This window comes from Triticum dicoccoides, chromosome 4B (genome assembly GCF_002162155.2).
Source record: "Triticum dicoccoides isolate Atlit2015 ecotype Zavitan chromosome 4B, WEW_v2.0, whole genome shotgun sequence".
Lineage (NCBI taxonomy): Eukaryota > Viridiplantae > Streptophyta > Magnoliopsida > Poales > Poaceae > Triticum > Triticum dicoccoides.
In genome coordinates, this window is record NC_041387.1 from 211,873,362 (window position 1) to 211,888,922 (window position 15,561).

A 15,561-nucleotide genomic window follows, 5' to 3' on the forward strand; every position below is an offset into this window, starting at 1 on the left:
CCGCCTTCTTCCCCCCCGAGTCGGACATAGTTAGGCCAAGAGTCTCCTAACAAAGAGAGGGATTTTAATGAGTTCAGCATGTCGCCGAAGGGCAAGTGCTAGAAGATATCTGCAGTGGCGAATTCCATTACCGGAACCCAGCCAGAATCGGTGGGCTCAGGGGCGCGTGGTCTGGGACCTACAACCGGACACGAGTCCAGGGGTCCGGAGACACAGGCTTCCTTGGGGATGAAGTCTGTGTTCGGCTCTCCCGCCGATGAGTGTACGGCCTCCGGGGCAGGGTCCATCCACCTATCCTCAAACGAAGCAAGCTGCCTCGGATTTATGTCCGGGGATCCTGCAGGTGCGATATCCCGAGTATTGTCCGACAGCAGGTCTAAGCTGTGCTCATCGTGACTGTTCGGCACTCCTGGCGTAGGCCCGAATCCGTCGAAAATTAAGTCTCCGCGGATATCGGCCGTGTAATTCAAGTTTCTGAACCTGACCTGATAGCCAGGGGCGTAGCTGTCGATCTACTCTAGATGGCCGAGCGAATTGGTTCACAGTGCAAAGCCGCCGAACACGAAGATTTGTCCGGGGAGAAAGGCCTCACCTTGGACTGCGTCGTTGTTGATGATTAAAGGAGCCATCGAGCCTTGCAGCAACGACACAGAGGAACTCTCAATGAAAGCACCAAGGTCGGTGTCAAAACCGGCGGATCTCGGGTAGGGGGTCCCGATCTGTGCGCCTAAGGCTAATGGTAACAGGAGGCAAGGGACACGATGTTTTACCCAGGTTCGGGCCCTCTCAATGGAGGTAAAACCCCACTTCCTGCTTGATTGATCTTGATGATATGAGTATTACAAGAGTTGATCTACCATGAGATCGTAGAGGCTAAACCCTAGAAGCTAGCCTATGATGATTATGATCGTCCCTATACGGACCAAACCCTCCGGTTTATATAGACACTGGAGGGGGCTAGGGTTTACATAGAGTCGGTTACAAAGAAGGAAATCTAATATCCGGATCACCAAGTCTGTCTTCCACGCAAAGGTGAGTCCCATCCGAACACGGGACGAAGTATTGAGTCTTGTAACTTCACGGTCCATCAGTCCGGCCAAAGTATATAGTCCGACTGTCCGGATACCCCATAATCCAGGACTCCCTCACCTACCACTTGTTATATTGCTTCCTATGTTGCCATGAAAGCCTCTAATAAGCCTTCCTAGCAAACCATTGTTTGGCTATGTTAGCGCTTTTCCTCAGCCCCTCTTATAGCATTGCTAGTTGCAGGTGCAGTGCAGGTTGTTCCATGTTGGAACATGGATATGTTGGGATATCACAATATCTCTTATTTAATTAATGCACCTATATACTTGGTAAAGGGTGGAAGGCTTGGCCTTTTGCTCGGTGTTTTGTTCCACTCTTACCGCCTTAGTTTCCGTCATACCGGTGTTATGTTTCTTGATTTTGCGTTCCTAACACGGTCGGGGTTTATGGGCCCCCCTTGTCTCTTCGCCTAAAGTAAAGCTTTCCCGAGGAGATCCAACATTGGTTTTACCATTTGCCTAAGATTAACTAAAATTTGCATAGGGAGTAATTAACCCGACGCCTCTTAATTAACCCCCCGGGCCAGTAATCGACATGAGTGTTGCTCCACCTACCTAGCAGTCGGCGGTGCCGCCTCGGGGCAACTCGAGGTCTTTTGGCTATCGTACACTTTGCATAGACGGGTGAGTCCGTAGATAGAGAGCGCGCGGCTCTAGACACGGATCTGACTCATCGGGAGATCTCCTTTGGATAGTTTTCCTTTCTTCGAAGAGCTTGTGCACCGGGATTCCAAGAATACTCGGGTTGTCCCACGATGGAGGATTGTCTCCGCGGATCATGAGCTTGTCATGGGCTAAGTTGGGACACCCCTGCAGGGTTTAAACTATCGAGAGTCATGTCGTGGTTATATGGCAGATGGGAGTTTTTAATATCCGGTTGTAGCAAACTTGACACTAAACTCTTTAAAATACACCAACCGCGTGCATAACCATGATGGTCTCTTTTTGATGTGGCCCGGGAAGAGAACATGGTGGGGTTATGTTTGAATGTAAGTAGTTTAGTATCACTTCTTGATCATTACTAGTTTGCGACCGTTGCGTAGCTTCTCATCTTAATCTGGTATCCGTAAGTTAGCCACCATACATATGCTTAGAGCTTGCTGCAACTCCACCTAATGACCATACCTTACCCAGTTAAGCTTTATTAGTCTTGATATCGTGGGTGATATGATTGCTAAGTCCCCGTGGCTCACAAAATACTACAAACACAGTTGCAGGTACCGATGAGACTGATGCAGGTGATGCCACTGAGCTCAGGTGGGAGTTCGACGAAGACCGTGGCCGTTACTATGTTTCCTTTCCCGAAGATCATTAGTGGTGCCCAGTTGGGTCGATCAGGACTTAGCTTGGGTGGTTGTCTTTTATTCGTTTGTTTTTGTCCTTAGCCGGACTCTATGTTCATCTTGAATGATTGTATTACTTGATGATAATTGTGTGACATTATGGCGATTGTAAGCCATATCTCGTACTCTATCTATTCAGTACATGAGATGCGCAAAGATACAACCACTCTTGCGACCATACCAATATGCGCTTATGCCCCAAGTCGTTCCTCGACATGTGTGGAGTATAGTCGCATATTGGGTGTTACAGCTGACCCACTCCGGACACTCCATCGTTTAAGTCATGGCTATTGCGATAAAGCAATGTATTTGGCCTCTTCAATCCATTGTGGGTCCTTTATGGAACTACAACACGGAGAACGACGCGTCTCGCTATACGCAAAAGGGTCCATATAACCAAGCCGCATTGGCTACCATGCTGGTGGACCTTTATAAGGGAGAAGAAGAAGACTTCGCCTGTTTAAATTGTCGGGGTGGCTTCTTCATGTTCAAGCCCATCGATTGGGTAAGTGTCCGTTGTGTATCAACACTTTCTTTCTTCATCATTGGGGTGTGTTGACTGGATATTCTGACTGCCTTTTGAAACAGGCGTGGAGGAAGGTAGTCGAAAACATCTATTGCCCCCCCCTCAGCCAGAGGACCATGCACGTAGTGAAGACTCCGGATTCCATGAGGATCCGGATATATACATGGAATTTGAATACAGAGTTTATTACCAGGTGAGCCTTGATGGCTCAGAAGTAGCTATTATGGCCGATTACCCCGATTTTTACCCCTTCGTTAAGGTAAGTGTTTGGAAATCTTTTAAAGAGAGTGACATTTCTGCTCATAACTTACCCTCCGCACTAGGCCGTGTTTCGCAGGATCGGTGCTCAGGAGTCGTACCCAAGGTCGAGCAACAAGAAGGATGGCACTCGCAAGGGGTGGTTGTGCGAAGCGATAGGAAGCTGGGAGCGCCACTGAGCCTGCTCCATCACCAAAAAGGTATATTTCTTATTTCATACTTGGGCGTAAAGCCAAATTGCCATTTTCATCCTCCCTCTGTCATCTCAGGAGAGGTATACGGCGAACCGTGCCAAAGATCCCAGCAAGCCGAGTTGCATCCTATGCCATGCTGAATTCGTCAACTAGGAAGAGGGTGCATAAAGGGGCGGCGCCACCTCATCCACCTCATGAAGATCCGGATGAAGTGTCCATCACTAACTCCGAGGTGGAGAGTGCGATGAATCACCGTCTCTTAAAAGAGACCCTGCGTGCCCCGGCCTTTTCAGAGCAAGAGTTTGCCGCTCTTAGCACCGTGGTCACGTACATCCGAGCTGCCCGGGATGGGTTTACGGGAGTTACTCGCCTATTCTCAAAGGATATCCAGGTGAAAATTTATGCAAATCTAATATATAGATACCAGTAGCCCCCGAGACTTAAAGCGGTAAGAATTAACCGATTTGAGGATCATTTATTACCACAGGTTGTCAAGGAGAAGAACAACGCATTGTCCTAGGAGGTCGAGACAAGTCGTACACAGCTAAATGCCGCCGTCACAGAGCTTGAAGAAATGAAGAGTACCCCAATGACGGGGGAAAAAGATAAAAAATCTTGTAGAGGAACTTAAAAAGCAGACTGAAGAGATAAAGAGCTTGAAGGCTCAACTCTTGGATGCGGAACAGGAGAACCAAAAGCTGAAGAGCAGCATATTCGGTATGACTCTACAACCATTCGAAGTAGTGATATACTTATATTATACGGAATATTATAATTCGGTCCTTATAGGTCTGTTAACCAGCCACCTAGGAGAGGAAATGTCCGGGCTTCAAAGCGACGTTCTAAAAGAACTGCCAAAGCTGCACGAGCATGCGCGAAAAGCCATGAAGAACATGGCCAAAGACTTATGGCCATCTGATGCCTCGCCAGAAAGTATGGAGGGGTTGGCAGATCTATTAAAGGGTGCTCGGCATCGCTTCAAGCTGTGGAAGACGTCTGTGTGTCGGGAAGGTGCGCGAGAGGCATGTGCCATGGTGAAGACACGCTACACCGGACTCGATATGAATCATATGGCCCGAGTTGGACCTTAGGGACTAGATAGGAAATAAATTCCTGTAAATTTGGTATATGACCAAGTAATGATAGCAGCAAATATTCGCAGCAAGATTGTAAGCTAGATAGCCTTTTAGATGGCATCGAAAGAGAGTAGACGTTCGGTTCTATGTATCAATGTACTTTATGGCTGAAATTGTCTCCTGCCGAACTTAGTAAAAGAAATTTTTTTCATCGCAGACCTTTGGCTTCTACCTCCGAACCAAGAATTTGGAGTGTTTCCTTATACTATGTTTAATTAAGAAATGTTTAGTATCTCCAGAAACCAGGCAATCTGGTCACTTTGCTCAAACAGACAAAATATGTTCGGGGAGATATGTTATATCACTATTATACATAAGAAACATCTTCCAAGAAAAATAGTTCCGTTAGGGGTTCCTTTCCTTGGGTTTGTCATGCTGAATGATGCAGGCCTAGGCTCATATCTGAATTATAGACAGCCATTTTTGTAATTGTTCCAAAAAATAGTTCGTCATTTATTTGCCGACCACTTATTCCCTTAAGAACGCTAGCTTTCAGCTTCACCCGTCTGATGTACAGATCCGGATAACCCGGTTGTAACAATCGTAGAGGTACTCCCTTTACACCCTAGGCAAACAATCGGGAACGTAGGGTATAAACATAGGAGCAAGGCAACCCAGCTTGGCAAAAACTTAAGTTATAGAGGTGCATAAAATAGCAAAAGCAACAACCGTCATGGACAAAGGAAGCTTATAAGCTTTTAATAATGTGCTTCATTAAAGAAGCCCCCATGTATAGTGGGGTGTATACATTTAAAGATGTGTACCATGAATAATGCAATTGATCCGAACATACATTGCGAAGGAAAAGGAAAAAATCAAAAAGGGAGAGAAAAAGGAAAAAACCTAGTTTAAGTGAAACCTAAGGAGGCCGAACTTATGCGTAGAATCTTCGGAGCCGGACAGCGTTCCATGGGTTCGGCTCAAGGTGATTATCTGCTGCACTGCGAAGGTGATAGGCTCCTCCAGTAAGGACTTCATCTATGAAGAAGGGGCCCTCTCATTTGGGTTTGAGCTTGTCCTTTTTCTTTTCCGGGAGGCGTAATACAAGTTCTCTGACATTGTATGTCTTATCCCGCACTTCTCTACTTTGGTAATGCTTGGCCTCTTGTTGATAGAATGCAGAACGAGCCTTAGCAACATAGCGCTCATCCTCGAGTCCGTCTAGGTCATCCTGCTGATCTAATTCAGCTTCTCTCTCTTCATACATACGCACTCTAGGTGAGTCATGAATAATGTCGCAGGGCAATACGGCCTCTGTGCCATACACCGTAAAGAAGGGTGTGTATCGGGTCATTCGATTAGGTTTGGTCCGGAGTCCCAAAGTATGGAATCGAGTTCCTCAACCCAGTGCTTGTCTGATTCTCGTAAAGAGCGCACTAGTCTGGGCTTAATGCCACTCATGATTAGACCTTTGGCCCTTTCGACTTGGATGTTTGTTCGAGGGTGGTAACGGATGCATAGTCGAGTTAATGCCCAACTTAGCACACCAAGTTTTCACCTCATCAGCTGTAAACTTGGAGCCATTATCAGTGATAATACTGTGCGGGACACCATAACGATGGACTACGCTGAATAAAAAGTCGATCACTGGCCCTGCCTCAGCTGTTTTTACCAGTTTGGCTTCTATCCATTTAGTGAATTTATCTACCATTACTAGCAAGTATTTCATTTTGTGGCTTCCCCCTTTAAGGAGGCCAACCATATGAAGCCCCCAGACTGCGAAGGGACAAGTAATGGGGATTGTTCTTAATGTGGTGGGAGGCATGTGACTTTGATTAGCAAAAAGCTAACAGCCCATGCAAAGTTGAACCAGGGCTTGAGCGTCTGCTCGAGCTATGGGCCAGAAAAATCTTATCTGAAACACCTTACTTACGAGGTCTCGAGCTACGGCATAATGACCACCCAGGCCAGCATGTATTTCTACCAAGAGTTGCCTTCCCTCCTCTTAGGAGATACACCTTGGGAGGACTCCGGTAGTGCTCTTTTTGTACAGTTCACCCTCATGCACTTTGAAGGCTTTAGAGCGCCAAACTATGCACCGAGCTTCATTTCGATCGTCGGGAAGCTCCTGCCTATTAAGGTAGGCCAGGAATGGTTCAGTCCAGGGAGTGTTATCTCTATATCCGGACCCCCGATGGTGTTGGTACTGTGTTCGGCAGTTGGGTGTGTGATTAGGTCCGTACTATCTTCTCTGCTCTCATCCTGCCATACTACGGATGGCTTAAAGAGCCTTTCCACGAAAGTGTTAGGTGGCTCAGAGTCGTGCTTAGTGCCCATACAAGCGAGGATGTCGGCTTCCTGATTATTGTCTCGAGTGACATGATGGAACTCAAGTCCTTCAAACCGAGCTGATATTTTAATATGGTATTTCGATATGCTGCCATTTCTGAAATTTTAGTAACTTCAAAATAAAAGTGAATGAACTAAATAAGATTGGTAGCAACTACTCCTACAAGTGCCTAGAGCCTATATCATGCATCAGAATTACTTGGGACCTCATAAATTTGACATGCAAGCTCAGGAACAGGGTCACCTATGCAGAAAATTTTTGCAATGAATAAAGCACTAGAACAAAAACTAATTGGACCAATGGAGGAGTCACATACCAAGCAACAATCTCCCAAAGCAGTTTTATGAATGGAGCTTTGAGCAAGGAGATCGAAAATCACAGCAAAATGAGCTAGAACTCGTGCTTGAGCTGGATGGGGATTTTTTTTGGGAAGAAGATGGAGTGTGTGGGTGCAGGAATGAGTGGAGGGGGGCCACCATGGGCCCACGAGACAGGGGGCGCGCCTAGGGGGTGTGGGCGCGCCCTCCACCCTCGTGGCCTGGTGCTTGCCCCTCCTGCAGTGTTTTCAGTGCCTAAAATCCTCAAATATTCAATAAAAAATCATGCTAAATTTGCAGGGCATTTAGAGCACTTCTATTTTTGGGATATTTTTTATTGCACGGATAAATCAGAAAACAAACAGATAATACTATCTTTGCTTTATTTATTCTAACTAACAGAAAGTAAAAAGAGGGTACAGAAGGTTGTGCCTTCTAGTTTCATCCATCTCATGGTCATCAAAATGAATCCACTAACAAGGTTGATCAAGTCTTGTTAACAAACTCATTCAGAATAACACGAAATCGGAGAAATTTTGAATAACACTAAGTTACCTCAACGGGGATATGAACATCCCCAACAATAAGAATATTATACTTTTTCTTGACAGTGGGGAGAGGAAATTCAAAACCTCCAATAATGCTAGTTGGAACTTTTCCAATACAATTAATGTTATGAACTTGAGATTGTTTCCTCGGAAAGTGTACCATATGCTCATTACCATTAACATGAAAATTGACATTGCCTTTGTTGCAATCAATAGTAGCCCCTGCAGTGTTCAAAAAGGGTCTACCAAGGATAATCGACATACTATCGTCCTCGGGAATATCAAGAATAACGAAGTCCGTTAAGATAGTGACATTTGCAACCACAACAGGCACATCCTCACAAATACCGACAGGTATAGCAGTTGATTTATCAGCCATTTGCAAAGATATTTCAGTAGGTGTCAACTTATTCAATTCAAGTCTACGATATAAAGAGAGAGGCATAACACTAACACCGGCTCCAAGATCACATAAAGCAGTTTTAACATAATTTCTTTTAATGGAGCATGGTATAGTTGGTACCCCTGGATCTCCAAGTTTCTTTGGTATTCCACCCTTAAAAGTGTAATTAGCAATCATGGTGGAAATTTCAGCTTCTGGTATCTTTCTTTTATTTGTAATGATATCCTTCATGTACTGAGCATAGGGATTTACCTTAAGCATATCAGTTAAGCGCATACGTAAGAAGATAGGTCTAATCATTTCAGCAAAGCGCTCAAAATCCTCATCATCCTTTGTCTTGGATGGTTTAGGAGGAAAGGGCATGGGTTTCTGAACCCATGGTTCTCTTTCTTTACCGTGCTTCCTAGCAACAAAATCTCTCTTATCATAACGTTGATTCTTTGATTGTGGGTTATCAAGATCAACAGCAGGTTCAATCTCTACATCATTATTATTGCTAGGTTGAGCATCAACATGAACATTATCATTAACATTATCACTAGGTTCATGTTCATCACCTGATTGTGTTTCAGCATAAGAAATAGAAATATCATTGGGATTCTCAGGTGTGTCTACAACAGGTTCACTAGAAGCATGCAAAGTCCTATCGTTTTTCTTTTTCTTCTTTTTGGAAGAACTAGGTGCCTCTAAATTATTTCTCTGAGAATCCTGCTCGATTCTCTTAGGGTGGCCTTTAGGATACAAAGGTTCCTGAGTCATTCTACCCGTTCTAGTAGCCACTCTAACAACAAATTCATGTTTATTATTTAATTCATCGAGCAAATCACTTTGAGCTTTAAGTACTTGTTCTGCTTGAGTGGTAACCATAGAAGCATATTTGCTAATGAGTTTAAGTTCACCTTTAACTCTAGCCATATAATCACTCAAGCGTCCTATCTCGAAAGAATTATTCTTTAATTCTCTACCAACATAAGCATTAAAACTTTCTTGCCTAGCCATAAAGTCATCAAATTCATCTAAGCATAGGCTATGAAATTTAGTAGATGGAATTTCAACTTTATCATATCTACAGAGAGAATTTACCTTTACTACCTGTGTCGGGTTATCAAGACAATGTGTTTCTTCAACAGGCGGTATATTAAGACCATGTATTTCTTCAATAGGTGGTAAATTCTTAACATCTTCAGCTTTAATACCTTTTTCTTTCATTGATTTCTTTGCCTCTTGCATATCTTCAGGACCGAGAAATAGAACACCTCTCTTCTTATGAGTGGGTTTTGGAATAGGCTCAGGAGTTGGCTCAATTGGTTCAGGAATTGGCTCAAGGAGAGTCCAATCATTTTCATTAGTCAACATATTATTCAATAGTAATTCAGCTTGGTCGACTGTTCTTTCCCTGAAAACACAACTAGCACAACTATCCAAGTAGTCCTTGGAAGCATCGGTTAGTCCATTATAAAAACATATCAAGTATTTCATTTTTCTTAAGAGGATGATCAGGCAAAACATTAAGTAATTGGAGAAGCCTCCCCCAAGCTTGTGGGAGACTCTCTTCTTTGATTTGCACAAAATTATATATTTCCTGCAAGACAGCTTGTTTCTTATGAGCAGGGAAATATTTACTAGAGAAGTAATAAATCATATCCTGGGGACTATGCACGCAACTAGGATCAAGAGAATTAAACCAAGTCTTAGCATCACCCTTGAATGAGAACAGAAATATCTTAAGGATATAATAATAGCGAGACTTCTCATCATTAGTAAACAGGGTAGCTATATCATTCAACTTGGTAAGATGTGCCACAACAGTTTCAGATTCAAGGCCATAAAAAGGATCAGATTCTACCAAAGTAATTATTTCAGGATCAACAGAGAATTCATAATCCTTATCAGTAACACAGATAGGTGAAGTAGCAAAAGTAGGGTCAGGTTTCATTCTAGCATTAAGATATTGCTGCTTCCATTTAGCTAATAACTTCTTAAGATCATATCTATCTTAGCAAGGAAAATTATCTCTAGCAGCTTCCTCATCCATCACATAACCCTCAGGAACAACAGGTAATTCATAATCAGGGGGAGAACTTTCATCATCACTATCATCAAGAATAGCATCTTAAATAATTTCATTCTCTCTAACCCTAGCAAGTTGTTCATCAAGAAATTCACCTAATGGCACAGTAGTATCACGCATAGAAGTAGTTTCATCATAAGTATCATGCATAGCAGAAGTGGCATCATCAATAACATGCAACATATCAGAATTCATAGCAGTAGCAGGTTTAGGTGTCGCAAGCTTACTAATAACAGAAGGAGAATCTAGTGCAGAGCTAGATGGCAGTTCCTTACCTCCCCTCGTAGTTGAGGGCAAAATCTTAGTTCTTTCATCTTTCAAGTTCCTCATAGTGACCAGTAGATATAAATCCCAACTGGCTCAAAGAATAGAGCTATGCTCCCCGGCAACGGCGCCAGAAATTAGTCTTGATAACCCACAAGTGTAGGGGATCGCAACAGCTTTCGAGGGTAGAGTATTCAACCCAAATTTATTGATTCGACACAAGGGGAGCCAAAGAGCATTCTTAAGTATTAGCAGTTGAGTTGTCAATTCAACCACACCTGGATAACTTAGTATCTGCAACAAAGTATTTAGTAGGAAATTAGTATGATAGTAATGGTAACGGTGGCAAAAGTAAAGATAATAGTTTTGTAGTAGTTGTAACAGTAGCAACGGAAAAGTAAATAAGCAAAACACAATATGTGAAAAGCTCGTAGGCATTGGATCAGTGATGGATGATTATGTCAGATGCAATTCCTCATGTAATAGCTATAACATAGGGTGACACAGAACTAGCTCCAATTCATCAATGTAATGTAGGCATGTATTTCGAATATAGTCATACGTGCTTATGGAAAAGAACTTGCATGACATCTTTTGTCCTACCCTCCCGTGGCAGCGGGGTCCTAGTGGAAACTAAGGGATATTAAGGCCTCCTTTTAATAGAGAACCGGAACAAAGCATTAGCACATAGTGAATACATGAACTCCTCAAACTATGGTCATCACCGAGAAGTATCCCAATTATTATCACTTCGGGGTTGTCGGATCATAACACATAATAGGTGACTATAGACTTGCAAGATAGGATCAAGAACTCGCACATATTCATGAAAACATAATAGGTTCAGATCTGAAATCATGGCACTCGGGCCCTAGTGACAAGCATTAAGCATAGCAAACTCATAGCAACATCAATCTCAGAACATAGTGGATACTAGGGATCAAACCCCTAACAAAACTAACTTGATTACAAGGTAAATCTCATCCAACCCATCACCGTCCAGCAAGCCTACGATGGAATTACTCATTCCCGGCGGTGAGCATCATGAATTGGTGATGGAGGATTGTTGATGATGACGATAGTGAGGAGCCCCGAACGGACTCCAGATCAGCCCTCCCGAGAGAGATTAGGGCTTGGCAGCGGCTCCGTATCGTAAAACGCGATGAAACTTTCTCCCTGGGTTTTTTTCTCCGTGAAACAGAATATATGGAGTTGGAGTTGAGGTCGGTGGAGCGTCAGGGGGCCCATGAGACAGGGGGGCAAGCCCAGGGGGGAGGGCGCGCCCCCACCCTCGTGGACAGGGTGTGGGCCCCCTGGCCTTGATTCTTTCGACAATATTTTTTATATTTTCCAAAACTTATCTCCATGGATTTTCATGCCATTTCGAGAACTTTTGTTTTCTGCACAATAAACAACATCATGGAAGTTCTGCTGAAAACAGTGTCAGTCCGGGTTAGTTTCATTCAAATCATGCAAGTTAGAGTCCAAAACAAGGGAAAAAGTGTTTGGAAAAGTAGATACGTTGGAGACGTATCACAGATTAGAGCTAATATTTACATCACAATTGAAGAAAAAGTTGTGAGAAGGTGTTAAATTACAATTGATCCATGCTTTCATTGGAAGCAACTTCCCCCGAGCTCTGTCTAAATCAACAAGGCATGTTGGGGGAAAAGTAGCTATCGGGAGCATGCAACAATCCGATCATTTTGTGCAGTTCCACAAAAGTAGAGCTGGGTGTCCGTGTTCCAAAGATATTAAGTGTGATTACAATAATAGAGGACTGTTGATGAAACAATAAACACACAAATAGAAGCTGGTCACCTTTGTAGTCTCTCTTAAGACTAACTAGTTGGAGAAGATTAAGCTAATAGTTGGAGAAGATTAGGCTCGGAGTTGGATGAGGAGGATAGAGCAAAACTAATCTCCCTTTGTGTAGTCGCACTAAAATGTAGAGATGTTGTCTATGTGACATTTCGGTAGAACTACACAAAACACTCTTAAGAAAAAAGCGATTTGTGTAGTTCACCAAAAGGTCACAGTAGCAACGAGGTGAAATGGATAGCCATGTTTGCAAAAAAGAGGTAGAAAGGAAACAATTACTGGGAAATAATAGTTGATGACACATACGACGACAAAAAAGAGGAATATTCCTTGTCTTAAGGGAAGATAACATCACAGTTGAGTTCATCTAAAATGGTGCGAGGACGAGACTGCAATATGGAAAGTACGCAGGACGAGTGACATTATGGCAAAGAACTAGGGAAGATTCACATGCAAGATTTTCCGCACGCAGCGACGTGGGAATATGGGTAGTGGAGCAAGGCCAGAGGGGATACCTGGGGGTCATCGGGATGTAACTAGGAGGCGGCGGCGGGCGGGATCTGACCATACTGTGGCAGCGAGCAAGTGTCGTAGGCCCTACCACGCCGGATCTTGGTCAAAGAGAACGGCGGGTACCATAGATCGTTATGTGCCGCCTCGGCACCGTCGATCGGAGAAATGATGCAGATCCTCCCTTTTCGCCGGCGGACGGGATGCGGCCGGATCAGTGACCAATGGTGAGAGATAGGGAGGCCACCGCCGCCTTGTGTGAGATATTCTGAAGAGAGACAAACCCCGTCAGGCAGGCTCCATTATATATAGTGGAGAGGACTATTTTTTCTCCATAAAAATCGTTTTATATTCTATATACGTTCCATTGAGCAATATAACTTCATTTAAACATAACGCGCCAACACATCAAGTCGAACTTTGTTTCGTGCACGCATGATACACGACCTCCGTGGGTAAACAACCGCTACACGCGCTCAAATTAGCACATGGGCTGCCATTTCGTACAGAAATGAGCTCCACCGTGCCCCCGCGCGGGTGTGGCTGGGCACGAAGCATGAGCACATGCACCTATTCTCTTCATGTACGTACACCACTTATGTGGGTTTGTCTGAGAGATATACACAAACCTAGATAGAGATAGTGTGTGGGTTCGTGAGTGTTTTTTATTGGGGAGGGGGTGCGTGAGAGATAGATAGGGAATATGTGTCGATTATATTTCAAATAAAAAATGTAACATATGCAATGTGTGTGATATAGAGCTCTGGATATATCATATATATCGAGGGGGCGATCCATGAGAAGAGAGTGGAGGTATCATCGGCGTGAGGTATCCATAGAATGGAAGAGAGGGATGAAGTGTGTGTGTGTGTGTGTGTGTGTGTGTGTGTGTGTGTGTGTGTGTGTGTTTGCGCACACGATTGATAGAGTGCCATCAAATTTGTGTGTGCCCACGTCAAAGATATAGGGTGGCTGGCCTACTGGAACTTCAGAGGGGACAAGTGTAGTTTGTCTCTGTGGCATGGATACCTACCTATAGCGTTTGACTATCAATGTGTGAGGGGGGACAGAGACCTAACTATAGAGGTAGAATGGTTGGTATATGTGTGGAGGAGGAGAGAGACCTACCTTATGTATCGAGGGAGATCGACCGGCATCTTTGCATATGTGTAGGAGAGGAATAAGGTTGGGAGAGAGACAGAGCTAGAGTGTGGTATGTCTCCAACATATCTATAATTTTTTATTGTTCCATGTTGTTATATTATCATTCTTGGATGTTTTACAATCATTTTATAGTCATTTTATATCATTTTTTGGTACTAACATATTGACATAGTGCCAAGTGCCAGTTGCTGTTGTCTGCATGTTTTTTACATCGCATGAAATCAATACCAAATGGAGTCCAAACGCAGCAAAACTTTTTGTGGATTGTTTTGGGCCAGAAGACATCCAGTGGGCCAGGAACGCACCTGAAGTGAGCTTCGAGGGGAGCACAACGCACCAGAGCGCATCTGAGGGCCAAAGCGCGCCCCGGTGGGTTGTGCCCTCCTCGTTGGCCTCCCGCACCGCCTCTTTGCTCTATAAATACCACAATATTCCAGAAACACTAGGGGAGTCGACGAAAATCAATTCCAGCCACCACAGATCCATATGATGTTAGTCTTTTTGCGGTGTGTTCATTGGGATCGATGAACTTTGAGTTTATAATCAGATCTATGTTTTTATCCATGAAAGTTATTTGATTATTCTTTGATCTCTTATATGCATGATTGATTATAGCCTCGTAATTCTTCTCCGATATTTGGGTTTTGTTTGGCAAACTTGATCTATTTATCTTGCAATGGGAAGAGGTGCTTTGTGATGGGTTCGATCTCATGGTGCTTGATCCCAGTGGCAGAAATGGAAATGACACGTATGTATCGTTGCTATTAAGGATAACAAGATGCGGTCTACTTCTACATAAATAGATCTTTTCTACATCATGTCATCGTTCTTATTGCATTACTCCGTTTTTCCATGAACTTAATACACTAAATGCATGCTGGATAGCGGTCGATGTGTGGAGTAATTTTATTAGATGCAGGAAGGAGTCGGTCTACTAATCTTCGACGTGATGCCTATACAATGATCATTGCCTGGATATCGTCGTGATTATTTGAAGTTCTATCAATTGCCCAACGATAATTGTTTTCCCACCATTTTTTATTTTTCTCGAGAGAAGCCACTAGTGAAACCTACGGCCCCTCGGTCTCTTTTCATCATATTTGCTTTTGCGATCTATTTTCCTTTGCTTTTATTTTCATATGTATTAAACCAAAAATACAAAAATAACTTGCTGCAATTTATTTATTCCGTGATCTTCTAATCATATATACCACTTTTATCTCACGTTATTTGCCTATCTTGAGGTGTCGTACCCGAAAGGGATTGACAACCCCTTTTACACGTCGGGTTGCAAGTATTTGTTATTTGTGTGCATGTGTTGTTTACGTGCTGTGAGGAGGTTCTCCCACTGGTTCGATAACCTTGGTCTCATCACTGAGGGAAATACCTACCGTCTCTATATTGCATCATCCCTTCCTCTTTGGGGAAATACTGACGTAGTTCTAGCAGACATCAAAAGGAATTTCTGGCACCGTTACCAGGGAGGATCTTCATCATCAACTAGGTTCCTAATCACAAATCTCATCTACTCGTAATTTACATTATTTGTCATTTGCATCTCGTTTTCTTCTCTCCCACTTCACAAAAATTTCCATTTTATTCGCCCTCTTTTATGTTTGCCTTTTTAT